Raw genomic sequence first — 27,461 nt, 5'->3', positions numbered from 1 at the left:
CACGCTGATGACAGCTTTTATTTTCTCACAATTGCTGTGCATGCCAGCAATACATTTGGGATGTGCTCTGTGAGGTCTAGGCCCATCAGTGTTTTCGACACCAGTCTAATTGGCATTAGATGCCCAGAACACTGCTACAAGCCAAGTGATCCTGTGAGCAAAGTTTTAACCAAGTGATCCTGCCGCTCGACCACATCGCAGCTTGCCGAGCCGAGTGAAGCCGCTCAAGATATCCTTGCATTTTCCAGGTGCCTGCATATAGAATAAAAACAATGCAAGGGAGGTTAAAGCAAACCATTATAAGCAACTAAACATACTCCTAATCTCAAGTTTTCATTTTAACCTACAGATAATGCAACAAAACAAAACTTGGTGTGAACGCCTGGGGTCGCCACCTAGGTATGCCCTAGCAGTGGCACATCATGACCAAGTGTAGACTTTTCATTCCAAATCATTAAACAAAGCTAGTGATCTAGAAATCCACATACTTCGTTTATTCTGACTGCCAATTTGCTATACCTCAAGTGGGAATACCACTATGCTAGTCCCTCAGAGGCTAAACACAAGCCTGGCCGGCACTGGACCGTTTGTTGCTCGAGAATTGGCTTTGGATGTAGAACACATGCAGCTGTACTGGCGAACCTCCACTCCCTCTGGAGTTTACTGAGGCCGCTTCTGCAGAGTGGCATCCATCTACAACTAAAAACAGCGCTGCAGAATCTGAATTGGAGTAATGCAAAAGCACGGAATCTGCTGTTGGTTGCTTAATTCACTTATTGTTTACCCATTTTCTTTGGTACTTTCAAATTGTGCACCAATCCCTTCCTATGCCCTTCTTCAGCTAGACTTCCGGTTGGTAGTGCGACGTCACAGCCTCTAGCTCACATTATCCACTTCTTGTTTATTCATTTTAGTCTTTGGTACTTTCAAATTGCACAATCCCTTCCTATGCCCTTTTTCAGCTCTATTTCCAGTTGTGTGACGTCACACCTTTGACGCCACTCTAATTGACTGCCTTAACTACTTTAGTCTTTGGTACTTTGAAATTGCATGCTAATCCCTTCATATGTCCTTTTTTAGCTCGACTTCAGGTTGTGTAATGTCACATACTTGAAGTCACCTTAATTCACTGGTTTAATTATTTTAGTATTTGATACATTCAAATGTGGCACCAAGCCATTAGCTAATGAGACCATTTTTGCCTTTACTGTTTCATTTTTTGCCTCTTATTAATTACCTAATTACCTTAATGGCCTAATTCTTTGCACACATTACATCACCCTCTATCAATTAACACCACTCATTAACCTCTACGATTTCTCAATCACTCACAACTGCTACGGACATGATTTTGCATGTTTTGCCTCTAATTAATTACCTAATTACCTTATTGGCCTAATTATTATTTCGCACACAACACTATGTCACCCTCTATCAATTGGACTCATTAACCTCTACTTCTCAATTACTCACAACTGCTGCAGAGAACTTTTACATTTTTTGCCTGTAATTAATTACCTAACTAGCTTACTGGCCTATTTTTCGGCAGCAACATTATGTCAGCCTCTATCGATTGACACCACTCATTAACCTCTCACGTTTCTTAATTACTCGCAACTGCTGCGGACACGATTTTGCGGGTGCGGTCTACGGACAGAAATCTGTGAACATAGCGAAGTAACGCTTTCGTGTTAATAACTTGAATGAATCCTTGAGTTTAGTTATATTTAGAATCCAGGAGAAGAAGGCTTATGTGTCAAATATCAAGAAGGTCATAAAGGCACGTTCGGTGTGATGACTGCTCCTGAACCAGGCTAGCTTCAGCGATATAGTGAATAAAATCATGAAGCAGATATTGCAGTTTCTTGTTTTTCATGCCTTCCATGACCTATACTGATTTCTGACACAGCCATTGCTATGGCATTGAAATTGAAACAGATGATGGGAGAGATTGTATTATTTAGCAGCCATAAACAAATACTATGTGGTAATCCATGTATAGTCATGCACACTGTTACAAAGACAACACGCAAAAAAATCGGGGGTCCTTTAAACTCTACCTTAAGTGTATGATGGAGCACATTGGGGCTTCCGTGTGGATTCTCATTCATGTACAGACACTTCACTACAGGGTAACTGAGTAACCCCACAATTTATTCTATTATGTTGTGCATACTCATTAACGCAGTTGTAAGCCATCACATTATGTTAGACCACATAAAGATATAGAGACCTGCTTTAACCAAGAGATCTGAACCTACCTGAGTCACCTGGGGATGCCTGGTTGACTGGATCCAAAGAACCTTGGATCCAGACAAAGACATGCTACCCCTAGGTCACTCGGGCACATTTAATGGCTTGGTTAAAGCCAGAATTCCTATCTGCCAACTTAAGGTCTATTCACACTTGCGACTACCAGTCGCGCGACCAGAGGAGAGGAGCTCGCCACTACCAATGTTCACACTTGCGACAGTCGCCTTCTCGTTCTGTTCTCGTTCCGAACGAGTTGGGAGTAGGAGAGCTGCTGGGCGATGACAGTGGACGTCGGTAGCTGCCGCCTGCCAGACACTTCAGCTTTTTCAGGCGAGCCGGTACGCATGCCGCGCTCTCGTGTTTCCAGGAAAACGCCGACGACGAATAGACAATGTCAATCACCGTGGTGTCAATATAAAATGTTGCACCTGCGTGAAAAATCCATTTCTTAAAAGTTCATGGTATTTACCAGATAGTCCAAATATCTTTCCAATCTCCTCCCAGGCCATATCCTATCTCCCTGCCTTTGAATTCCGGGTGCCGTTTGTTGAAAAGGTAGGGGTATTCTTTAATTGCATTGAGAAGGTGCTCGATCAAGTACTCCGGGACCTCGCTGATTGGTGAAATGGTTTGCGACTAGTAGTCGCGCGACTGAAAATTCGAGCAGTGCCCGATCGGCCCGCGGCAGTCGCTTTTCGACCGATGCGACCATTTGCGACTGTCGCTTTTCGACCAAAACGGTCACGCGACCGCTGCTAGTCGCAAGTGTGAACGGGCCTTTAGCCGTGTCATGTAGACTCGTGACATGCACAACCACTGAGCAGTGTCCAGCCATGTCACTAGCCAACCACCACATGCTAGAGATATGCCCATGATTTTTGCTCAAAATGCCTATATCAGACTTTATCCAGAATAAAGCCATGAATGCTGTGGCATTATTATGGTGTCTATACAATTTTAAGTTAATACTGCCACTCAGGCAAGACCATGACAATGTAAATTTTGAAGTGACGCTGCTTTTGTAGTAATGAAATTTATCAAATGACAAATTACATAGGGAAGCTAGCAGCCAGCGAAACTAGAGAAAGCATAAGCAACGTTTTCAATTTTTATTCATATTTGTCTTGTTTGTACCTACTGGCAGCCAGACATGGCAGGATTATTTTATGCTCGCTGCAGCCCTCCAACTAGCAGACAATGGAGAGGTGATATAGAAGTGAGAAATTTATGCACTATTTTTAAACTGACTAGAAGGACAGGAGTATCATGCGACATTTCTTTTATCCGAGGGCATCATACGTGCTCTTAGCTGATCCATGGTGCCCACCTATGGTATCTTTTTCTTTGTCAGCTGTCGCTGCTTATATACGTGTAATATGCATGCGGCACTCTTTCCCACCAGGCAACTGACAATTGCAGATTTCTATTTCATAATGAACTCACTGAACTCGGATTCTCTATATATCTTTCATCTGTCAAGTGCATAGCCTCAGCTTATTTTATGGTATCATTTAATGACCTTCTCGAGTGTGACATCAGATCATAGCCCTCAGTACATGCTCAGGCATGCGCATTCATGCAAGCATATCGCCAGTGTGTGAAACACAATCTGGGTGCATGGTATTTTATTTTTCAATGCAGTGGAAATGAGGACATGCTCTGGTAATAGCTCAGATATATTTGAGATGTACCACATGCATGCACTATCATGTTTCACTTCAGCCATCAAAAAGCAATGTTTCTCAAATGGGAGTCACGATTTTAGGAGTCCAAAAACATATGATAAAAAAAAATTGAAAGGTCATGCAATAGCTTTGACCCAGCTAGACACAGCTTTAAATGGCTAAAAGGGCACAGGTTTAAAGCTGATTTTAGTTTCTCAAAACTCAACATAAAGGAGTGCGGAAACAGGGAGCATGAGAGAGAGAGCATCAATGGGATTTGTCGATGCCAGCATCGGTGACGCTCGAACTTTGGCTCCATTGCTGGATGGGAATGCAGTGCAGTCTTAGGAATCTATCAGGGGAAAAGAGGACACTATGTGGTAGAGCTGACACGACAGTGTGTCTGTTGCATGCCGTCATCCATGCATAACGTCGATAAGAATGTTTTTAATATGCAAGCGCCTCTACCATAAATAAAAATTAAGCTGCACACCGCAGGTTTGAATTCTTTATGCAATTGGGACTGGTACAAAAGCAGCCAATGGTGTGTGCTGTGCCGTCACTGTGGAGAAACCGCTAGCATGACCAACGTGACACTCCTTGCATGTTGGTGTCCATGCATGATGCATGACGCGGAAGATTGGGAACGAATAAAGTGATAGATAGTGCATGCATTGGTAATTTCTCACATATTTGAGTGTTTTCCAAAACACGTCCTTTTTCCACTTCGCAGAAAAATGAAATGAAGATGTGAAAAATGAGTGCACTCATGATACTGATGTACAGGGTCCTTCAAAATATGTGCGAACACGGCGAAGCGTTCGCACATATTCGCATATTCGCACATATTCGAAGCGTTCGCATGCGCACATAGCGTGCGCATGCGCCACATTGTTTCGATGCGCGACCGCGCCGGATGCGCTGACGCTCACGGAGCGCGGGCACGCTTCGCCGTGTTCGCACATATTTTGAAGGTCCCTGTACATGTACGAATTAATGTGCCTTCCTGACTAAGCACAGGGAGCTGCAATCCGCGCTAATGCCCGAGAAAGCCCTCAAATAGCAAGCCATGTAAAGTAAACCAAGTATGGACTTGAGATGAAATGCATTTTACAAATCAATCGACTTAATGCGCATAGTATGACGCAAACATCTGCACTTTTAAATGGTGAGAAGAGATATGTTGCCCCACATACACAAAATAAGTTGTAAGGTGTTTCTTGGGGTACCAAGACCGTAAGCAACGTCCGCAAACCAAGGCGACGAGGGTAGCGTTCGAATCAACGGTGCAGTGCTAACAAGGCTCCGGCTCCACTTCGTCTACCTCTTCGGGTTGGCGCGCGAGCTGATGGCGATCGGGATTACTACAATACCCCCCGGTGAAAAAGGAGCCATCCTGGCGACTCATGGTGAAGAAAGGGTAGGGGGATCATAATACGGCTTGAGGCGGTCGACATGTACAGTTTCTCGGCCGCGGCGGCGATGATCTGGAGATGGGTTCAAGGGCTCTACTACGTAATTGACGGGAGAAGATTGTTCGAGAATGCGGTAAGGTCCATGATAGCGCGATAAGAGTTTGGATGAGAGGCCGGGTGCAGAGGAAGGCACCCAGAGCCAAACGAGGGCACCTGAGGGATATGAAGGCGCTGGATTTGTAGGGTCCCGGTTATGCTTTTGTTGAGCCTGGTTCTCCGTTGTGAAGGAGCGCGCCAATTGTCGGCATTCTTCGGCAAATGTGTGCGCTTCAGACAGTAGAGTGGTCTCTGAAGCGTCGGGGTGGTAGGGCAGGATGGTATCCATGGTGGACGTGGGTTCACGACCATATAAAAGAAAGAAGGGGGAGAACCCAGTCGTAGTCTGCGTAGCCGTATTGTAGGCGTACGTTACGAAAGGCAGCACTTGGTCCCAATTAGAGTGAGCGCTATCAACGTACATGGCTAGCATGTCACTGAGAGTGCGATTAAATCGCTCAGTCATGCCGTTCGTTTGGGGGTGATACGCTGTGGTGCTCCGGTGAATGATCTGGCACTGTTTGAGGAGGGCTTCGACAGTGTCGGAAAGAAACGCACGTCCGCGGTCACTGATCAATTCTTTCGGTGCGCCGTGACGAAGAACGAGGCGATGCAGAATGAACGAAGCAACATCCCGTGCGGTGGCAGACTGCAAGGCCGATGTTTCCACGTAACGGGTTAGGTGGTCAACGGCTACGATGACCCAGCGGTTGTTAGCCGACGTTGTCGGAAGCGGACCATACAGATCGATACCGACACGGTCAAAAGGGCGGCTGGGGCAAGGCAATGGCTGCAACGGAGCGGCTGGCTGAGGGGATGGATTCTTGCGACGTTGGCAGGCGGTACAGGATCGGATGTACTGACGAATGAAGCGGTACATGCCGCGCCAGTAATATCTCATACGTAGTCGAGAATAGGTTTTCATGACACCTGCATGGCCGCATTGGGGATCGGCGTGGAAAGAGGCGCAGATTTCAGCACGGAGATGTCGCGGAATCACGAGAAGCCACTTTCGCCCTGTAGGATGGTAATTGCAGCGGTATAAAAGTCCATCACGAGTGGCGGGCCTGACGACGAAGTGCACGTGACGGAGACAGCTCTGCGGGCGTAGACAGGTATGTTAAGAGGGAGGATATCCATGGATCCTTCTGCTGCTCAGATTTCATGTTGGTAATGTTGAGCGGCGACATATCGTAGGCACAAACGAAGCCAGCCGTCGAGTCGTTAGGAAGCGGTGAACGGGAAAGGGCATCAGCGTCGGTGTGCTTGCGTCCAGATCGATAGATGACGTGGATATCGTACTCCTGAAGACGTAACGCCCAGCGGGCGAGGCGGCCGGAGGGGTCTTTGAGGGAGGATAGCCAACAGAGCGCGTGGTGGTCGGTAACAACGTAGAATGGGCGACCGTAAATATAAGGACGAAACTTGGTAATGGCCCATATGATGGCCAGACACTCTTTTTCGGTCACAGAATAGTTCGATTCCGCTTTCGTGAGGGTACGGCTAGCGTACGCGACGACATACTCGGTATATCCAGGTTTCCGTTGAGCAAGAACAGCGCCCAGACCTACGCCGCTTGCATCAGTGTGTATTTCGGTCGAGCAGGCAGGGTCAAAATGGCGGAGTATAGGGGGAGAGACCAGTAGACGGCGTAGTGTACTGAACGCAGCATCACAGGCTGGTGACCAAGAGGAGAGGTTCGGGCCTCTGGCGAGAAGTTGCGTTAAAGGGGCGATGATACTGGCGAAGTTGCGGATAAAACGGCGGAAATACGAACATAGACCGATAAAACTGCGAAGTTCTTTCAAGGTTGTGGGCTTGGGGAAGTCTGCGACGGCACGAAGTTTGGTAGGATCCGGTAGAACACCATCCTTGGATATGACATGACCAAGTATTGTGAGCTTGGTAGCGGCAAAGTGACATTTCTTCAAGTTGAGCTGTAGGCCGGCTTCAGTAAGGCACGTAAGCACACGCTGAAGGCGCAGAAGGTGGGAAGGGAAATCTTTCGAGAAAACGACAATGTCGTCTAGATAACAAAGACACGTTTCCCATTTGAGCCCACTGAGAATGTTATCCATCATTCTCTCGGGATTACTACATCGTATCGGGATTACTACAAAGTAAACAATGGCAATGGAAAGACACACATGATGTCCATCACGAGTGGCAGAAATAAGCACTATCCTTGAGATTGTACGATATGTCGTGTTCAATGAAGTACCGCACATGCTCACCACTTCCATATCACCTCTGTTGTCTGCTAGCTACCCAAGCGCAGCCCGCACTAAATCATCCTTGTGAAAGTCTGGCATCCAGCAGCATATCGTCGAGAAAAAATGAACGCATTCTGGAGCAACCAAAAGTAGCCCCCCTCCCCCCTACACACAGAAAAATGCAAGAGCTGGCTCCACGCTCGGGTGCCCCGTAGGCTAATGAGATAACTTAAGTGCACTCAAAAGGTAGCACGTATGCAGAAACTAAAATAAAAAAGAAGAGTAAGTGTGACAAATGTCTCAAACGTAATTTATATTCATTATTTTACCTGTTTTTGCTGTGCTTTTGGTCATTTATTTTTAATGTGACAGTATTGAAGGCCCCATTCTCCCCAAAATCTTGCATTATTGTTGACAATGTCTTGAGCAAATAGTCATAAGCAGGGTTCTAGCATTTGGTAATAAGCAGGTGACATTTTTGTGGGTCAGGCATTGAGTTTTGGTGTTAGTTTGTGTGGCATCATGAGGCCGCATGAGATGCCGAATTGCTAGGAGCTCCTTGTGATTGAAGAGTGAGATGGCAATCAAGCCCCTCCGAGTTGCACTTTTATACAATTGTTAAAGCAAGTATATATATGTCAGGTTGTCTTTCAGATAATGTGGTAGCTTATCACTGTATGTTAATAAATGTTTGAAATAAATGGATCAGTGACGAAGCAACTAGCAGCATACCCTTAAAGGCAGACTTTAGGTATCCCTGCAGGTTTTAAAGTTAGGTTTAATTTATTTTTCCGAGATTTTTAACACCTGCTTTCCTTCCGGACTTGGTTTCCGTTTGTAGCACCGCGTCGATTTAAGGTGGTCTCTGTTCCTGCAAGGGTGGAAAAATGAGCTAGCTGGTAGTTCATCTCTGGGAAAAAAAAACAGCACTCTCTTGAGACAAGGACAAAGCGCTGTGTTGTCATCTCTTTCTTTTTCAATGTCTTAGGAGTGCGGTTTATTTTTTTCCCAAGCTCTCTATTCTTACTGAGTTTTTTCATTCCACCCCAGATGCATTACCTACAGCAATGAAGAAGATGAATTTGTTTACGCATTATCGCCTACTGTTGTTTTTATTTTTTTTTAACCTAATTTAACAGCTGCCACATGTGTGTGTATTCGATATGTCAGACTAAAGAGAAAATCCTCGACAGCTTGGTACCAGTGAGTACTTATGGAACTTGTTGGTACTGGTTTCACTACTTTTTTCTAGCTCTGAAGTAGAGCCCACCTATATTGGCCTCAGCTATCACAAATGCTTATTGTGAACGAGGGTGGAGCTACTGTCAAAATAACAGGTTCCTTCCAAATAACAGGTTCCAAATTTACAAGGAGTGGCTCATACATAAATGTAGCCCTTAGTCGAGTGTAAAAGGCACTCTATATTTCCTTGGTATGGATGATCAGGTCGTTTAGGCTTTTTGAGAAAATGTATTGCATAAAAGGGTTGCCCTTTCTCAGTATTATTTACACTTGGCAAAGTGCTAGACTGCATTATGCAAAGATAGTCTGCAGTCTACCTCTCCCTTCTTGCCACCCTGCTGAAAGATATCTGTTGTATCTGTAGCAATGCATCCGTCTGTTGTTTCAGGCTACTAGGAAAAGTGACACTATGCACAGGCAACCGTAATAAGCATACTTATTGCGTCCCCACTAGCAACGTAAAGCAATTTGCCTTTACAGTGGTCTTGTTTATGCTCTTTCAGCTAATTGCTTGCCTTTTCATGATGCTATTTCCTTACACCTTCAGTTAAGATCACTGCAAAATTGCCATATATGTGCCCTGGGGGTGAAACCGCAGCCATCTGCTGGGAAATAAATCACATGACTGCATTAATTTTGCAAGAACTGAATCTGCAGTTTTTACCACACATTAACGGTGCATTAGAAAGACACCAGTATCAGTTCTGAATGAAAAATGTAACCCTTACTAAATTTTATGGACATAAACACGTGAAAAAGTGCTGGCCTTTACACATTCTTTAAACTGACCACTGAAAGTCAGCAACAGAGCTATCTATAGATACATACACCTTCACATTGTCTTTTTGTTTACTGTTAAATACAAATAAAGTCAGATATCCAAGCATTCAGGCGCCTGATGCAGTCATTGGTTGTGGGTGTGCTGCTTTAGGAATGCAATAATAAAGCAGTTGAGGTGTTCACAACAGCTGGTGGTAGGTAGGCTGGCATTCTTGTCATCGATCCTGAATAGTCAAAGATACTGCGGCAATGCTACCAAGCACATGTGCATGCAGAACATACATTATACATGTAATATTTGTGTAATGCACTCCACCAGCCCAACAACCTTTAAGAAAGGTGATATCGGATCGCTGTTGCTTGGACCACAAAGCAACCTTTCCACTCAATTACGTCTGCACAGACTAATAACACACTGCTACCTACACTCTGCAGTAGTGGAGAAGGCAGAGATCCAACTAAGAAGGTGATGCATTGCAATGTGACCAGTTGGACCAACACAGCATACTGCGTGACAAGTATTCAAACTAATTAAAACCCTGTCAGTGGTTCATTTCCTGGCAGTGTAGAGAAGCTGCTGCTACCCTAATTCTGCTAACACATCAGCCCTTACACACATACACACTGAGTGGCTGACCTCGTAGCCTGTGGGCATGTGGTCAGGCGGCAGTTAACTTCACTAGCAATGCCTACCGCCTTAGTGTTTCTGCATACTAGTCACTTTCTTTGAGAGTGATAACGGAAGGTAGGATATGCTCCGATGTTCATGCATGTTTTGACAGCGGGATGACTTTATGGTGCATTGTTGTTCAATATAACAAAGCAGGGCAACCTCGGTCGTTCTTTTTATCTAAAACACAGGGCTATAGACATAAGAAAAAAAATATAATACTACAACATTAAGTGATAAGGCATAAACAAAGAGGCATGTCCTTCTTCATTACTGTAGGTCATGCATCTGAGGTGAAATGAAAAAGCTCAGTAAGAACAGAGAGCTTGAGAAAAAATAACAGCGCATTTTTGAGACATGAACAAAAAATGACAACACAGCACTTTGTCGAGTGTGCAATCATTTTTTCCTTTCCTAATACGAACCAGCAACTAGCCCGTTCTTCCACCCTTGCGAGAAATGAGACTACCTTAAATTCACACAATTATAAATGAAAACCAAATCCGGAAGGAAAACAGGTGCTAAAAACAGCCCTCGGATAAATAAATTAAAATTAAGACCTGGAGGGATACTTAAAGTTTGCCTTTAAGGGTATAATGTGGTAGTTTGACTGTCTTCAGTCTGCATTTCTACAAGGTGACCCACCTTTTCGTACCTGCATACTGCTATTCGCTTCGTCACTGATCCATTTATCTCAAACATTCATTAGCATACAGTGATAAGCTACCACATTATCTGAAAGACAACCTGACATAGATATATATATACCTGCTTTAGCAACATTGCACAAAAGTGCGACTCGGAAGGGCCCATCTCACCCTTCATTCGTAAGGAGCTCCAGGCAATTCGGCATCTCATGCGGCCTCATGATGCCACACAAACTAACACCAAAAATTAATGCCCGACTCACAAAAATGTCACCTGCTTATTACCAAATGCTAGAACCCTGCTCATGACTTTTTTGCTCACGACGTTGCCACCAACAATGCAAGATTTTGGGGAAACGGGGCCTTCAATACTGTCACATTAAAAATAAATGACCAAAAACACAGCAAACACAGGTAAAATAATGAACATAAATTGGGGGGACACCCCTCTTAAAACTTTTTTCCTTATTTATGGGTGGATCTGACTGAAACTTGCACCATTAATGTACTTTTGCATGCTGATTTCAAATATCTGATTAGTTTTCTTGTAGATGAAATAGCTTTCAAAATATTACCTAATTCATGTTCTTCGTTTGGAGGTGAGTTAATTACTAAACACTTTATGGCATGAGGAGAATAGCCCTGCCAGAGTGATCTAGAAGGATCATAGAGTGCCGCTAGTCATGAATTAACGTGGTAGAAGAATTTGAACCAAAGTTACAATAAGTCAAACTTTTATGAATAAAAGCCCAGGTTGGCACCTAAGATTGATAATTAATTCTGTAAATGTTGCCGCATAATAACTGTACATATTTTTGTCCTACGGCACTGTCGAAGGTTTTCTCTTTCTAACAAGACAAGAATGAGAGCTATAGCACAAATAGACTAAGAGATATCTCTCCTCCAAAATTGCAGCACCCTCAAAATTGCAGTTTTGAGAAAACGAGGAAAAACACTTCACAGCATGTAGGTGTAAATTATGTCAATGATTGATATGTCAACAAGATCAGAAACAGGTGGAAAGTGATCTGAAGCGAAAATTAATGGCCTATGCCAATTTGAGCCAAAGTTACGCAATAGGAAACACTTGAAAGGAAAATTCCATTTGGGTACCGAAGACAACATAACCTTCTCAGCAAATTTTCTTTTGTCGTCACTGCATTTACCTTGGTTTCATGAGACTCGCAGGATTCCCTTTCTAGAAAAAAATTTTTTAAAGCAATAGCAAGAACAGGACCAGAGATATTAATCTTTAAAAAATGCAACACTACCAAAATTGGGGGATTGTCGGAAGCACTCAAGCCTCACGGCATTTAATCAGGAAGGGCAACCTCAAAGACCTCATGCTATTAAAATGCACCAGGAGCATAGTCGGGGTGCATGCTGTCGCGGTGTTTTCTTTTTTCTGTTTTAGCAACGCCAAGCGAAGCCGCCCGCTTCTTTGCAGAACGTACGCTACCGTGCAAGTCCTTTTCTTCAGCTCTCCTGGACCCAGTTGCTGTCACATTTGTACTGCATTCTTGCAGAATTGCTGCTGCTGTATGCTTGCAGCCGGCATTGAAGCGCAGCACAGCTTCTGCTGTGGCTGCTTCCACAGCAAACAGTGATGAGTGCCGCTCTTTGTGGATCAAGGTCCAGATGACCGAGTGGAAGCTTTCGTTCGAGTTCTGGGTCTTCCCCCGAATGCACCTCTGAAGCAGGCTCTTCTCTGATAAACGACTATAAACAGGCAAAAGAGCATCAGCCACATCTCTTGGCAGACTGTAATTGTGCTTTGGTGCAGGCTCCTCTTTTGCCTTTGCAGCGTTGTGGCGGCACCATGACTTCTCACCGGTAGGACACAAACTGTGTTTGGGGCAGTCATCAGTAGATGTGATGTGGTAATATGTCGCCATCACAGCTCGCTGCATGGCATCCACATCACCTACATTTGATCGAAGCGCTCGGCCATAATATATTGCCAGCTTGTCAACTAGATCAGCTGTCAGCCTTCCTCTGCCGCCAAGACTTTGCTTCCCTGCACCCTTGTGTCTCTGCAAGAGGTTGCGCAAAGCTGCTCCCATACGCTTGTGCACGTGATTTATGCAGTCCTCTTTGACTATTTCAATGTAGCCATAGATTGCAGCATCTTTAAGAGCACTGAACGTGCGACTGTCCCCATCGCATAGCATGGTTGTGTAGCGCATGTTGTGGCGCTGCAGAGATCTTTCAAACAGAATTTTGCCAGCCTCTACTTCCATTTGACCAGCCTTGGAGTTGGTGTTCTTTTGGCACTGGTGGCGTGATTTCCAAAGTTCGTAGCCGTCAGTGTTTGGCTTGGGACCAATTTCGCAGCCCAGACAAAAGTTTGACAACACCACATAATCAAGCACGTAACCAGTGAAGAGTTCCACCACGGCACCGACGCCTATATGTGATGAGTGTCCGCGCGTCATCCATGTGCCGTCGTAGCACACGGCAATGTTCCCCCTATGCCCAAAACACAAGTCATCGTAGACCTTCGCCACTGCCTGCGCGGCTTGTGCCATAGCGGTCGTGGCGGCTCGGGTAGCAGCGGGTTGCAGTGTGTTCTTCAGATGCCGTTGAAACGTCTTGTTGTGCATCCCGCGCCGCGACAACCCCATCGCCGAAAAGATATCGTTCATTGCTGTCTGGCCGTTACCGGTCGACAGCATTGCTCGACTAGCCAGAATATTCAGCTCAAAAGGATTGCACCTTTTCTCGCCGTCAACCCTCAGCGAGTTCCACTCGGCCGCAATCTCACCGCAGTTGTCGCACAGCACGATCAGTTTTACGGCGAGGCCATAGCTCCGGTCGCTGGTAATTAAACGCACGCATCCACGACACGTTTTGCACCGCACGGCATCCAGAAGGATATTCACAATGCTGAGGTCAATTACCGCATAGGAGGCTGTTCCGTCCGCATCTGACTCTGCGGACGCACCACTTGCATCGGCGAACAGCGCGGTCTTTCGTGCCGTCGCCGGCGTCGATACCAGTCTATCAAGCGTAGCCTGCTCACGGGCACTCACTTGAGTTATGTCACTGTTAGTGACAGGCGCGGTATCAATACGTACACGACTGCAGTCGGCACGAAGAACGGCGCCGTTGTCCAGCGGAATCGGAGAAGCGTCGCCGCCCGCAACGTGATCGTCACACAATCCCGCAGCACTGGCACTTGCCTCTTGCACAGTATGCAACGAAGTCGCATTCTTAACGCGTTTCTTTGGTTGCTTTCGCCCGAACTTGTGCAAAGAGCGGTACTTCTTCGCGCCTGGCATGACTCTCGCGTTGCACTAGCGTGGTCGGCAGAAAGACAAAATGGCGTCACTGGGAGTCCGCATTTCAGGGCTAGCTTGCCGGAACCAACCAAACGACGCCATTTTGATCACGTGCCTTAACCGGCCAATAGTAGCGCGCGCTGCATGCTATCTTTTTGTTTGTTTTTTATGGGGAAGGCGGAGCGCACAGGGTTGCTTTCCGAAAGAAAAAATAAGCCGAAAGCGCGCGCTTTCGAACGAGACCAAAATCGCCGCGGTGGAGCGCGTAGTTCTCATGCGCCGGGCGATCGAAATTGGGTGTCGTTTGTCCACAATTTAAAGGGCAGTGGGTGTGGTACTGCATTTTTTAATCGCTATAACTTCATAAATACGCGGGGTATAAGGATGAAAATTTGCGTGCAGATGCGGAATGGTGCGAGGAATACGAAAATGAAAAAATTGAAAATCCGATTTTCAGGCCGATTTTCGGTGCCAAAGAGCCGTGTCCCCCCTTAAGAGACATTTGTCACGCTTACTCTTTTTTATCGTTAGTTTCCGCATACGTGCCACCTTGTCACTGGGCTTAAGTTATTAGCCTAAGGGGCGCCCGAGCGTGGAGCCAGCTCTTACATTTTTCTGTGTGTATGGGGGGGGGGGGGGGGGTCATTTTTTCTCTGATGATATGCCACTGAATGCCACACTCTCACAAGGATGATTTAGTGTGGGTTGCGCTTGGGCAGCTAGCAGACAACAGAGGTTATATGGAAGTGGTGAGCATGTGCGGTACTTTAGTGAACAAGACATTTCGTACAATCTCAAGGATAGCGCTTATTTCTGCCAGTCGTGGTGGACATCTTGTGTGTCTTTCCATTGCCATTGCTTACTTATTTTGTGTATGTGGGGCAACATATCTCTTCTCACCATTTACAAGTGCAGATGTTTGCATCATACTATGCTCATTAAATCGATTTATTTGCAAAATAAGTTTCATCTCTCAAGTCCGTACTCAGCTTATTTTACTTGACTTGCTGTTTGAGGACCTTCTCGAGCATTGCCGTGGGTTGCAGCTCCCAGTACGTACTCGAGAAGGCACATTAATAAGTGCATGTACCGTCTTTGCCAAAAGTAACCAGGCTGCATGTTTTGCTTCTTGCTTGTATTCTGAAGCTAACATGGATCCCCTGAGGATCATAACTTTTTTGCAAGTGAAGACAGGAGCTCTCATTTATGTTGCACCAATTTACAGCATCAGAAGTTTTATGAATTCTCTGCTAACCGACTGAGAAGCGGAACACGCAGCCTGGTTACTTCTGGCAAAGACAGTACATCAGTATCATGAGTGCATTAATTTTTCACATCTTCATTTCATTTTTCTGCACAGTGAAAAAAGAATGTGTTTTCGGAAGCACTCAGAAATATTTGAGAAATGCCAAATGCATGCACTATCTATCGCCTTATTTTTTCCCAATCTTCCCCGTGTGAGCCATCATGCATGAAAAACAACATGCAAGGCCGTACTGCCACGCTGGTCATGCTAGCAGTTGTTCCCCACAGTGAAGGCACAGCACACACCATTGGCTGCTTTTGTACCAGCCCCAATTGCATAATGAATTCAAATCAGAGGTGTGCTGCTAAAGTTTTATTAAAGTAGAGGCACTTTCATATTAAAAACATTCTTATCACTGCGGACAGGAGACTATGCATGGTGGAGCGTCGTCTGAAATGCAGGCTGCAATATCAAAGGACACTTTTTTTTTTTCTTTGCAGGGAGGGGGGAGGGAGTTGATTGACTCAGTGGCCGACCCTCAGACGAAAGCGCTTGATGAAGATGCTACTGCACAAAAGCAATATAGAATAAGGCATGTTTCCTTCAGCATAAGGCACGGTCAGTCAGCTTATCAGCTTTAGCTTATCGACGCATGATTTTTCGCATTACACTGGCGACGACGCCAGCACGACCAGCACCTATCACCGTAGTGTGAGGTTTTCGGCCCCGCGACACCGACGGAACTGATCAATGGAAGGTCGTCAAGAGGTACTGCTTTGTTTAAAAGTTTTGTCTGCTCCTTTAATGTTGCAAGGTATGCTCTCGCCTCAAGGTAATGCTTGCTTACTCTTAGTTTTTGGACCGAAAGAGCAACGGCAATACCTCAGCAATCAGGAACATAATGCTAACCCCTCCCCACTTTCGTGGCGCGGGTACACGGCGGGAAGAAACGGACAAGTACCTTTTTATATGCGTGAGTGCTTGTTGCTAAAACAAGCTAAATCTCATAGTGTAAGAATAAGATGCTTCTGATTGTATGCTGAATTATACAGCATGAGCCCGTCCATTTCAGCCTCCTCGGCAATCTCTAGACGAAGCCCAAAACAAGTCCGAGGATCACTAAAGTCGCATATTATAGTAAAGGCTTTTCAAGGAAAAGAGAATATGCGAATAAAATATTTTTGCTGAAAAAAAAAAATCTGTGACCACCATCCAAGCATGAATGCAAAAGTGCAGCCTACATAGACTACATCGCGAATAGCAGACGACATGGGAATGATATCTCATGACGTCAGCGGCCAATGGTTGCCAGACCAGAAAGCCAATTTCAATAATAACAAAAATTATTTTTAAAACTATCTGCTGCACCGAATGAGCTCAAATTTCGAGGATTTATAATTTAACGTGTGAGGAGTGAAATGCAATAACTAGTTTATGCTCAGTTGTTAGCTGTCGTGACCACCTTAATGAATCAAGTGAAACGTGATAGTGCATGCATGCGTTACATCTTAAAATATTTCTGAGCAATTACCAAAGTATGTCCTTTCCACTGCGCTACAAAAGTAAATACCGAACACTCGGACCGTGTATCGCATGCTGACAATATACTTGCATGAATGTGCATGCCTGAGTGCACAGGGAATTGAGGTCTGCTCTCACGCTCGAGAAGGTTCTCGAACAATGCTGTAAAATAAGTTGATGCTAGAACTTGACAGATGAAATAATTTGCAAATCCGAACTCATTAAGCTCAATATGGAACGAACATCTGATCTTGTAAATTATGTGATGGGAGACAATGTCACACACATACAAAATATGTATGCGGCGACATTTAAAGATGTAATAAATGAGCACTGCAGATCAGCTGAAATGAGCACCTGCCTGCACATTATTAAAGACACCCTAAAAACAAAAGATAATTTCACCCGAAGCTCTGCGGTCCTAGTCAATAAAAACAGCCGCAGACATTCCTCACCTCCCCATCACCTCTCCGTTGTTTGCTAGTTGGATGCGAGTAGCCAACATAAAATCATCCTGGCAAGTCTAGCAGCCAGCAGGTAGCCCGGAACTGTCCACCTGGAGAAAGACTAACGCCAGAGCAACCCTAGTAAACAAATGGCTGGGCTGTACTCAGGCGACCTGCGGACAGTGGATAATCTAAGAGGCCCACTGATATACACAATGATAGTCAAGGAAAGAATACATATCATCAAATATAAAGCAAAGTCAACTAGTGTATTACAAAAAAAAACAGCATTGAAGAACTGTGATTGAGTCCCCTTGAGTACAATTACATGTTTGGGAACAGAACAGATACAGTGACTTATAAACAAGAATCACTGATTCTCATGTGCTGCCAAGCAGAAGCACACCTGCTGGAAGGGCACAAGATCAACCAGTTCACTAATTATTGCCATTACTTAACACAAGACAATGACAACAAAATTATTAAACCAAGCATTGGCTGAAGGAAGTGCTTGAGAACAATACACTCAATCAGTGTCACATGCTGCATGGCAGCAATAGCAATAAATCAGTTGTCAGAATAAGGTAGTGATCCATTTTATGCAATTACCTACACAGATCATTCTCTTAAGATTAAATAAGGAGTGCAACAATTAACACACACATAGCATGGAAGGTAATAGTAGGCCTGTAGTAACTGCACTTAGCCACAAAGTGATTGGTCAAGAGGTTGTACATGGGTTGAATAGCATGCCCACATCTGCTATACTGTTCTTTAAGGATGTTACTCCACATTAGCACACTTCAGATGAACAGGCAGCATGAGCAGACAAACGGCCTTGCTCATATTTATTGTTCTGAAGACTGTCCTATACAGCAAACAATTGAAGAAATGCAATTTAAACACTGGCCAAACACACCCATTTATGGATCGTTCATTTCTCACTTTCTGATGTGAACGCTTTTTCAATCTGTAAAATGGACAGTTATCAACATGCATTGCTTAGAGCTTCAGCATGGCTACGGACCTATAAGGCTGCCGCGATACCTCAAGCGAAAAGATTCTGAATTAGAGGGACATCACTGGACAGCGCACTACAGAAAAGCAACTGGAGTGGCTGAGGGTTCAGAGGGCATAATCATACATACTTACCGGGATGAAGACCAAATCAAAGATGCTTCCCACTATCTCACCAAAAAGCAACCAAAAAGAATTTACAAATTGTTGCCTCTGTTAGCGACAGCCTGTTCATAACAGGGGGTGAGATAAGGGCTGCCCTGAGCCTTAATGTGTCAGATAAATTTATTAAGCAAAGGCGTGACAAAGCAGGATTCAGATAGGATGGCTACACAAAAGCTCTAAATTTAAGGCAGCACTGGGTGGGTCTGTACTGGATGGGCCTAGAAACAAAAAGAGTGCTGCCTAGTTGCTAAAAAGTAAATGATTATACTTTTGTCTTTTGACCTGTGGCTTGCTTTCTTATATACCATGTTTGTTTTGCTGCCAAGGCTGTAACTTTCATTAAATACTGCTATTTTAAGGTATGATCCCCTTTATGTCAATGGCCTCAGGCCAAGCACTCAAAAATCCTTAAACATGTGAAGGGGGGGGGGGGGGGGGGGGGGGGGAGGTTGCCACAAAGACAGCCTCTCACCTCTTCCCTGCATTGATGGTCAGCTGAGCTCCCAAGCTTATTTTGTAATCATTGCCACCAGCTCCTTTCTCACCTGCTAAAAGGACCTTGCAAGGATAGAAAAAGTTGTCGGGCTAATGGTGTTGATTCATGGTTGACAGTGCTTAATTAACCACACGGACAGAGTAAACACATAAAAGACGAACACAGGCTCTGAACTTTAACCTTATTCTGGAACTACTGATACTCTGCTTATATACCCATAAAGGCACCGACTAGTGGTGATTTTCGACACTTGTGACAAATAAAAACAAAAAGAAGTACCGTAAGAGCAAACCCGAACAAGAGGAGAACAAAATAGGCAAATCATTTTTTAAGCCGCCAACACGTGGAACAACGGACTAATAACAGAAAAAAAAAATGCAATGGTAACAGAAAATGGGTAACAGACGTAAGCTAACAATTACACAGCAAAACGCACGAGATGAAGTACACTAAAACTGAAAGAAAAAGTGCATGACAAGAAAGATGAAGCCAACAATTGACCGCTAAATGCAGAAGATGAGCACTAAATAGCTAAAACAAAGCAAATGAAGGAAATGCTCATGAGCAACAAGGGTGAAGTCTACAATTACATTGCGAAAGGATGAAGATGAGGTGCATAAAACGAAACAATAAAGATAAAATGTCAAGAAATGAATTCAACAAATGTTATAAAGCTAAAACCAGGCTAGATTAGAGAAGTCCATAAAGAAAGGCAATCTTTTTTTCCAAGAGTGAAATGGAGGGGGTACTAACACAATCATCCTTGAGCCTGAAAATCTTTGCAGCTTTAACTATTTCATGTGTCAGCTTAGAACGATGAGTTTTTAACACAGTTTTTTTTCGAAGATTGGGTGGCATGGCTTCTTTAAGTCGGTTCCTGCAGTGGACGGGCAGATTCCTGGGGGATATACCTGATAAGTCATTTTAATGCTCCATTAGCCTTCATCGGCCAGTTTGGTCCATGTATAGCTTACGGCAAGTGAAAGGATTAGAGTGAGCGCCTTCCGCATGTGCTGCTAAGGGTTTTCTGTGCTTCTTAGTGCGGCCTCTTTTTTATTTATTTTTTTTTTTTTTTGCTTTTCTTCTTCATTAACGATTCATCAAAGCTGCAATAGTTGCTCGAGGGCAGAAAACAACGTCAACTCCTGCTTTCTTTTCACTCGTCGTAAAGTTGTGGGAAATTTGGTGCATATAAGGAATCCCTGGAACATTATCGTGTTGCCTATGTGCTTCAGCACTTTTTCTGAGACAGTGGAAAGGACTTGTAACGGGTACCCTGATTGCGTGAGCCTGCATACCTTTTTCAAGAAGCTTTCTTGTAATTTGTGCTCGCATGACTTGTTCAGGGCATTGACAAGGGCAGACTGGATGATATTTCTTCTAACCAGCTTTGAACGAGCGGAGTCATATTATAGGAAGGGCTAGTTGCCCCTTGGTTCAAATGCCCAGCTCACGTGACTGGGTGTGAAGATGCTTAGTTCCAAGAAGCACATGGAATCATTGTCTGGCATTTCTTGCTTTAATTCAAGGGGAGCCAGGATACTCTTAAAGACACTCAAAACTTCAGGTACTTCATGAAAAAAGGTTTCTACGTCACGGTCTAAATTAACTAAGAAGTCGTCCCCAAAGTAGAAAATTTTTTGAATTCGTGAGTTTTCAAAGTGATTCCTGAGACTACTGTCATGCATAACTAAGAACAGATCACTGAGCAAGGGAGTAAGTAATACATGATATGATGCAGATCCCGTGCTTTTGGATAAGGTGTGAATCATTCCTTTCTGCAAATGTTTATTTTAGATACACAGAAAACAATTCTAAGAGACCATCTACAGAGACACCACACTCACTCTGGGAGGATATGGTTCCATGTTGGTCAATAGCTTTGCGAACGCATTTCATGAGGTCCATCTTGAGGTATAGAATAAAACAAGCCTTTTGCATTTATAGAAAAGGCATGATAGGCTTTGTTTCTTTTCCCGTTCAAAAACCTAATGACTACATCTGCATTCTTTACCAGAAAGGGATCATCGATAAAAAGTAATTTCAGGTTGCCATGCAAATACATAGTGACGTCTTTCTGCCAGATATACCTCTCGTGCCCTCTGTGCGTTATTGTTTCGGAGGATACCTGGCAGAAAGACGTCTCTATGTATTTGCAAGGCAACCAGAAATTGCTTTCTATCGATGATACTTTTCTGGTAAAGAATGCAGATGAAATCATTAGGTCTTTGAACTGGAATAGAAAGAAAGCCTACCGTGTTTTTCTACAGATGTTAAAATTATTTTATTCTATACCTCAAGATGGGGGACCTCATGAAATGCGTTCGTGAAGCTATCGACAAACCTGGAGCAGTATCCTTCCAGAATGAGTGTGGTGTCTCTGTAGATGGTTTCTTGGTTATGCTTTCTGTGTACCTAAAATCAACATTTCTAGAATGGAATGGTTTACACTTTATCCAAAGTCACAGGATCTGCATTGGATCATGTATTGCCCCGTTATCAGTGATCTGTTCTTAGCTATGCATGACAAAAGTCTCAGGAACCATTTCAAACACTAACAAGTTCAAAATATTTTCTGCTTTGTGGATGATTTCTTGGTTCTTTTCGACTGTGACAAGGAAGCCTTTTTTTTTCATGAAGTACCTGAAATTTTTAGTGTCCTTAAGAGTGCCCTGGCTCCCCTTAAATTTATGCACGAAATGCCGGACAATGATTCCATGCACATCCTGGAACTAAGAATCTTCTTTACACCCAGTTATGTGTGCCGGGCAATCCGCCTTTTGCGCGAGGATGTGGCACCATCATGCGGGAGCGGGCGGGAAACACATTGAGCGGCAGTGTAGCAGACGACGCGAGAGCGCACCATACGAAATGGCCACGCCAACGCTGGTAGAAAGCGAAAGCTTCCCCCCTTTTTTGGCCTCGGAGTGGAAAGTAGTGACAGTGATTGCAGCATATCATGTTCACGCAGTATGGGGGAAGGTAGAGCGTTTTCACAATCCACTCATAACGCACGTACGCATATACTATCTTCGTATTGTAAGAGCGTGTAGCGCGGGCCGTGTTCGACGCGTGCAGGTTTTCGGCAGACAGGAGAGCGTGGGGGCAGAGAGAGAGAGGGATCTCAAAGGGCAAAGCAGCCAGGGGTTTGTTGATGCTGCAGAGCTAGGTGGAATCGTATCCTGTGACTTTGAGCTGCGCATATGCGCGGGGTGTCTTGAGTTACCGAGCACAATGCGGTCACCGCGGCGCCGGCATGGTGCAATGGGCGTCGCTTCCTCCTCGCGTCATCTACAACCGTGCAGCTATAGGATTTCATACACGAAGATCGGCAGAGAGTCACATATACACACCCCGTGAAAAGGGCATTGTCCCGGCCGAAATGCACACCTGCAGGAAACGCGCTGCATTTTTCTGGCAATGGATGATTCAGAGCTGTAGCCGGTTTCTGGCCTCAGGAGTCGAAACGGATGTGGTCGCAGTGGTGAAAAGGTTCTCGGTGCGCAGAGAATGGTCATTCTGTTGTGAAAGGATCTCCAACGTTCATTTCTGCCTCCGCCAAGATTTCTGCGGAATCAACAACTTGGTGACACATATGTGAATCTCCTACATATCGGATGCGCATCTCGGTCAGGAACCAACCCTGTTTTACGTCCAGAGCGATCCACTCTGCAAGTGAACGAGCATGAACCCTCCAGGAGACTCATTTATTGTGCCGGGCGGTTTCCTTGCCGTTGCGAACGGTTGGATGAAGACGACGATTATCAAGCTCCCTAACGAAGTGCATCTGATTGCGTACATTAAAGGAACAAAGTCCGGATGCTTTGGCGTGCACGAAGGCGAGCCTTTAATTAAAAAAAAAAATACTGTGCGTCGTGCAAGTGCGTCATATGCTCCGAGCGGCAAAAACACAGATACTACAGGTATGTATGCATCTAAGCGAAATAGGCATGATGAAAAGTACCTACTGGTTTTCACCCAGGCTGTAGCGCACCAGTGATAGCTGCAATGAGGATTTCTTCGGTGCGTGATTGCTTCAGTTGCACCGGAGCCTGAAGGCGATGTATTTTGTCCCTTCTTATCTTTATGTGCGAAAGGGCTAGGTAGCTTAGATATCACAGGCGGCTGTGTGCGCTAGGCCGTAATATTTAGCATGTTTTATCGTGACTGCCACCTCACTAACAAGAAAAAAAAAATACGGCGTTTTAATGCACTGCCGTTCGCGAGCCTCATGACCAGCTCAACCACTCGGCTCGCTGACGGCGGTGCATCACAACACCTTCTCTTTTTTTCTTCTTTTTAGTCAGGCGGCAGTCGCAATAAAACATGCTAAATATTACGGTCTAGCGCACACAACCACCTTTGATATCTGCGCTACCCGGCCCCTTCGCAACAAACGACAAAATACATCGCCATCAGACGCGCCGAACAAATGCTCATTGCGGCTATCACTGGTGGGTTACAGGCTTGGTGCAAACTCCGGTAGATACTTTTCATCATGCACATTTCCTTTAGATGCATACATACCTGTAACGAAGTGTTTTTCGCACAGTCGAGAGCACGCAGTCGGCTGCCAAGGTCGCCCATTCACGTCTTGACGCTTGGTTGCCCTAATCCAAGCTTCACGCCGTTGCAGGTCGCGGCTTGCCGAAGGAAACCTAACAAAACGCGTCTTGCATCCCGGCACGCCTCGAGAGTGGCAGACGTAAGCGGCACAGGTGGTTGGCATCGTTTTACCGAGGCTGTGAACGTACCGCGCCTCCAGCCCCCGTGCGTTGGCTATGAGTGCGGCGACGAGAAGCGCCGTCGACGCCTCTCAGTGTGTTTTCATCAGTCGCCGCTGGGGCTTCGCGCATGCGCAGAAAACTCGCGCAAAAGGCGGATTGGACCAAGGGGAAACAATCCCTTCCTAACATGCAGCTCCGCTCGTTCCAAAGCTGGTCAAAAGAAATATCATCCAGTCTGCCCTTGTCAACGCCTTGAACAAGTCATGCGAGCACAAATTGCAAGAAAGCTTCTTGAAAAAGGTATGCAGGCTCACGCAATCAGGGTACCCATTACAAGTCCTCTCCACTGTCGCAGAAAAAGTGCTGAAAAACACCAAGTGCAAAAACACAACCACTGGCTGAAGTGCACAGGCCACGCAAAAAGGTTGCAGTGATTCGTTGCATGCACCAAATTTCCCACAACCTTACGATGAGTGAAAAGAAAGCAGGAGTTGACGTTCTTTTCTGCCCTTGAGCAACTATTGCAGCTTTCGTGGATCGTTAATGAAAAAGAAAAGATGCCGCACCAAGAAGCACAGAAAACCCTTAGGAGCAGTGTACAGAAGGCTCTCACTCTAAGCCTTTCACTTGCCGTAAGGTATACATGGACAAACAAGCCTTTTTGATGCATCAATGAAAGGCTAATGGAGCATTAAAATGACTTCTCAGGTAATCCCCCAGGAATCTGCCCGTCCACTGCAGGAACAGACTCAAAGAAGCCATGCCACCCAATCTTTGAAAAAAAAAAAAAACAGTGTTAAAAACACATTGGTAAAGCTGACACATGAAATGTCGAAGCTGCCAAGATTTTGAGGCTCAAGGATGATTGTGTTAGCACCCCCTCCATTTCACTTTTGGAAAAAGAGATTGCCTTTCTTTATGGAATTCTGTAATCTAGCCTGGTTTTAGCTTTGTTACATTTGTTGAATTCATTTCTTGACATTTTATCTTTCTTGTTTGGTTTTATGCACCTCATCTTCATCCTTTCGCTATGTTAATGACTTCACCCTTGTTGATCATGCGCGTTTCATTCATTTGCTTTGGTTTAGCTATTTAGTACTGCTTGTGTTCTGCATTTGGCAATGTCAATTGTTGGCTTCATTGTCGCTGTTCATGACGCTTTTTTTTTCAGTTTTAGTGCACTTCATCTCATGCATTTTGCTGTGCTAATTGTTACCTTTACCTCTGCTACCCATTTTCTGCTCTCCTTCCACATTTGTAATTTTTTTGTACTTATTAGTCCACTTTCCATGTGTTGGCGGCTTAAAAGATAACTTGCCTATCTCGTTCTCTCCTCGTTCGGGTTTGCCCTTTCGGTACTTTTTTTGGTTTTTATTTGTCACATTAGTTTTTGTTGCCACAAGTGTCAAAAATCGCCACTTGTCTGTGCCTTTATGGGTATATAAGCAGAATATTAGTGGTTACAGAATAAAATTGAAGTTCAGCACCTGTGTTCGTCATTTATGTGCTCTTTACTCTGGCCGTGTGGTTAAGAGCTGTCAATCATGGCTTACAAGAATGGGCATTTTCTGCCGCAGCATTCTTTCCCTATCCTCACGGCGCACATTGTGAAAGTGCACCTTGAAAAGCTTTGTAGCCCATTACACTAGCTTGGCTTCCTAAGGTCGCTGATATGAAAGTCACTGAAAACATTTCAGGCATTAAAAGCCATTCTGCAAAAAAGGGTCCTGCACACTGCAAATTCTGATGAGTTATGGAAGGCCATCAAAAGTGCGTGGAAAGAGCTGAAGCCGATGCAACACTGTCGTGCCAGTGCTCTATGACTCCTTGCCATGCCAAGTATGCTGTCATAGAGCTCGGTGATGACTTCCTCCGCTACTCAACTTCCTGTGTGCACTCAACATTGGTCCCCACCCTCATTTTCTTTTTTTTGTGTGTGTGTGTTTCAGCAAGCACGCAGCAGGTCACTGAAATGTTTCCAGATTTTTTTTTTAGATGTAGGACATTTTGCATTATTTTGCACAGCAACAAAGAATATTCTTTATGACTCGACAATTAATTCGTGAGCCATTCTTAGCAGCTTCTCTTTCTTATGAGCATGACCTAAATAGCAACTTTACTTCTTTGTGGTTTCAAAGTGGCTTTATAACAGCATGTCCATGCTGCAGCTATAAAAAAAGTATGCATACTGTTTATAAGTGACTTTTCTACAGAAGAAAAAAAGTATGCCAGGAAGTGAAAAATGAACAATTCATTTTCTTCGGATTAACTCACGATTACTTCCTTGATTGGCTGCTACACACGACACTAATCTTCAGAACATAAAGTGCAAGCAAACACATTCGCATACTCAAGCTGCTTGCCCATCTGAAGTGCCCTAATATGCAATGACGTCCTCAGACAGAACAGCCTAGGAGACCATGGCAACAGCTGACCGCACTTTGTGGGCATGTGCTTAGCCTAAGGCCGCGGTTCCTCCACTTGTACAGCATAGGTAGGCAAATAAAGCATTTATCACCATTAATCATGGTAGTGCCTTTTGAGAATCATGTGACGGAAGAACACACTTACGAGCTTAATGCTGTTCACGGGACGCCTTTAGCAACCAAGCAAGCATCCACCCTGAGCAAGCAGCTGTCTTCCAGGAGAACATTTTCAAAAACAGTGTACACCTGGAAGTGCAAGGAACAAAATTGTAATGCCTCACTCAACCGGACGTAAACGTGACTGCCGATGCATATTTGTGATGATAAAAAATGGAAGTTATTAAAGTATGTATGCACAAGAACACATACTTCTGTGTCTTTACACAGAAGTATGTGTTCCACAGAAAATTAGCGGTTACAGCACTGCCAAAACAAATAGCGCCTACGCGCCTCCCATGTTCGAACAAGCGACAATGCCACTGCTCCCAGTACAAGAAAATAGCGCTTGGTAAAACTGAGGCTTCAAAATATGTGCTAATGAACAGAAGTCTACACGCTTTTGCGCGTTTTAAACTTGCAGTTGCGGAAAAAAAAAATAGAAGCGAACCTTACCTGAATGACTCCATTATTATCCGGAGACCGTTGATGCCGTTGGCGAGCGAGCATTGAAAGCAAGTTGCAGGTCATATCCTGTGTGCGCGCTGCAAATGGTGAACACTGCGAAGGCTTGAGGCTTGCGATGCATTTCATAATGATATAACAGGGTAGTTTAAGAGGTCAAGCAAGGATTTCTAAGCGAAATACGATGTAACTGACAGGCCGCAAGAACAAACAACGCACAGCTAACGCAGCGCTTGAACTGAACAAGGAGAGCAACAGTTGCGCAACGCAAAAAAAAAAAAAAAAAAAAAAAAAAGAAGAGGGAGCATGAGTTTGATAACTATCAAGTATTTGTGAATGTATAAATTATTTTCAAATAATAAAGTTCATTTGTGAAGTTAGATGGACGTAGGTTATTCATTTCTTCAGGTAAATTTGGTTTGAGCAGTTGACAGTTTCGTAGTTGAAAACAGTAGCAGACGACACGCCTGGAAGCCTTTACCCTTGATAGCTGATTACTACTATTTAATGCGGTATCACGCAGACAGGAGGAAAA

At 44.6% G+C, this 27,461-nt stretch overlaps 1 long non-coding RNA gene across 1 annotated transcript; it reads right to left on the bottom strand.

Moving 5' to 3' along the window:
• Nucleotides 1-27,181, bottom strand: LOC146210327 (uncharacterized). Its single transcript, XR_014708954.1, has 3 exons — nucleotides 26,918-27,181; nucleotides 26,451-26,551; nucleotides 1-252 (listed from the first exon to the last, which is right to left on the bottom strand). It is a non-coding gene; the product is annotated as an uncharacterized LOC146210327 (long non-coding RNA).
• Nucleotides 27,182-27,461: the final 280 nt, after the last annotated feature.

The sequence above is a fragment of the Amblyomma maculatum genome, chromosome 1, assembly GCF_055883805.1.
Source record: "Amblyomma maculatum isolate TAMU_Amacu chromosome 1, ASM5588380v1, whole genome shotgun sequence".
Lineage (NCBI taxonomy): Eukaryota > Metazoa > Arthropoda > Arachnida > Ixodida > Ixodidae > Amblyomma > Amblyomma maculatum.
The sequence above is the reverse complement of the archived record's forward strand: the minus strand, read 5'-3'. Positions and strand labels throughout refer to the sequence as shown.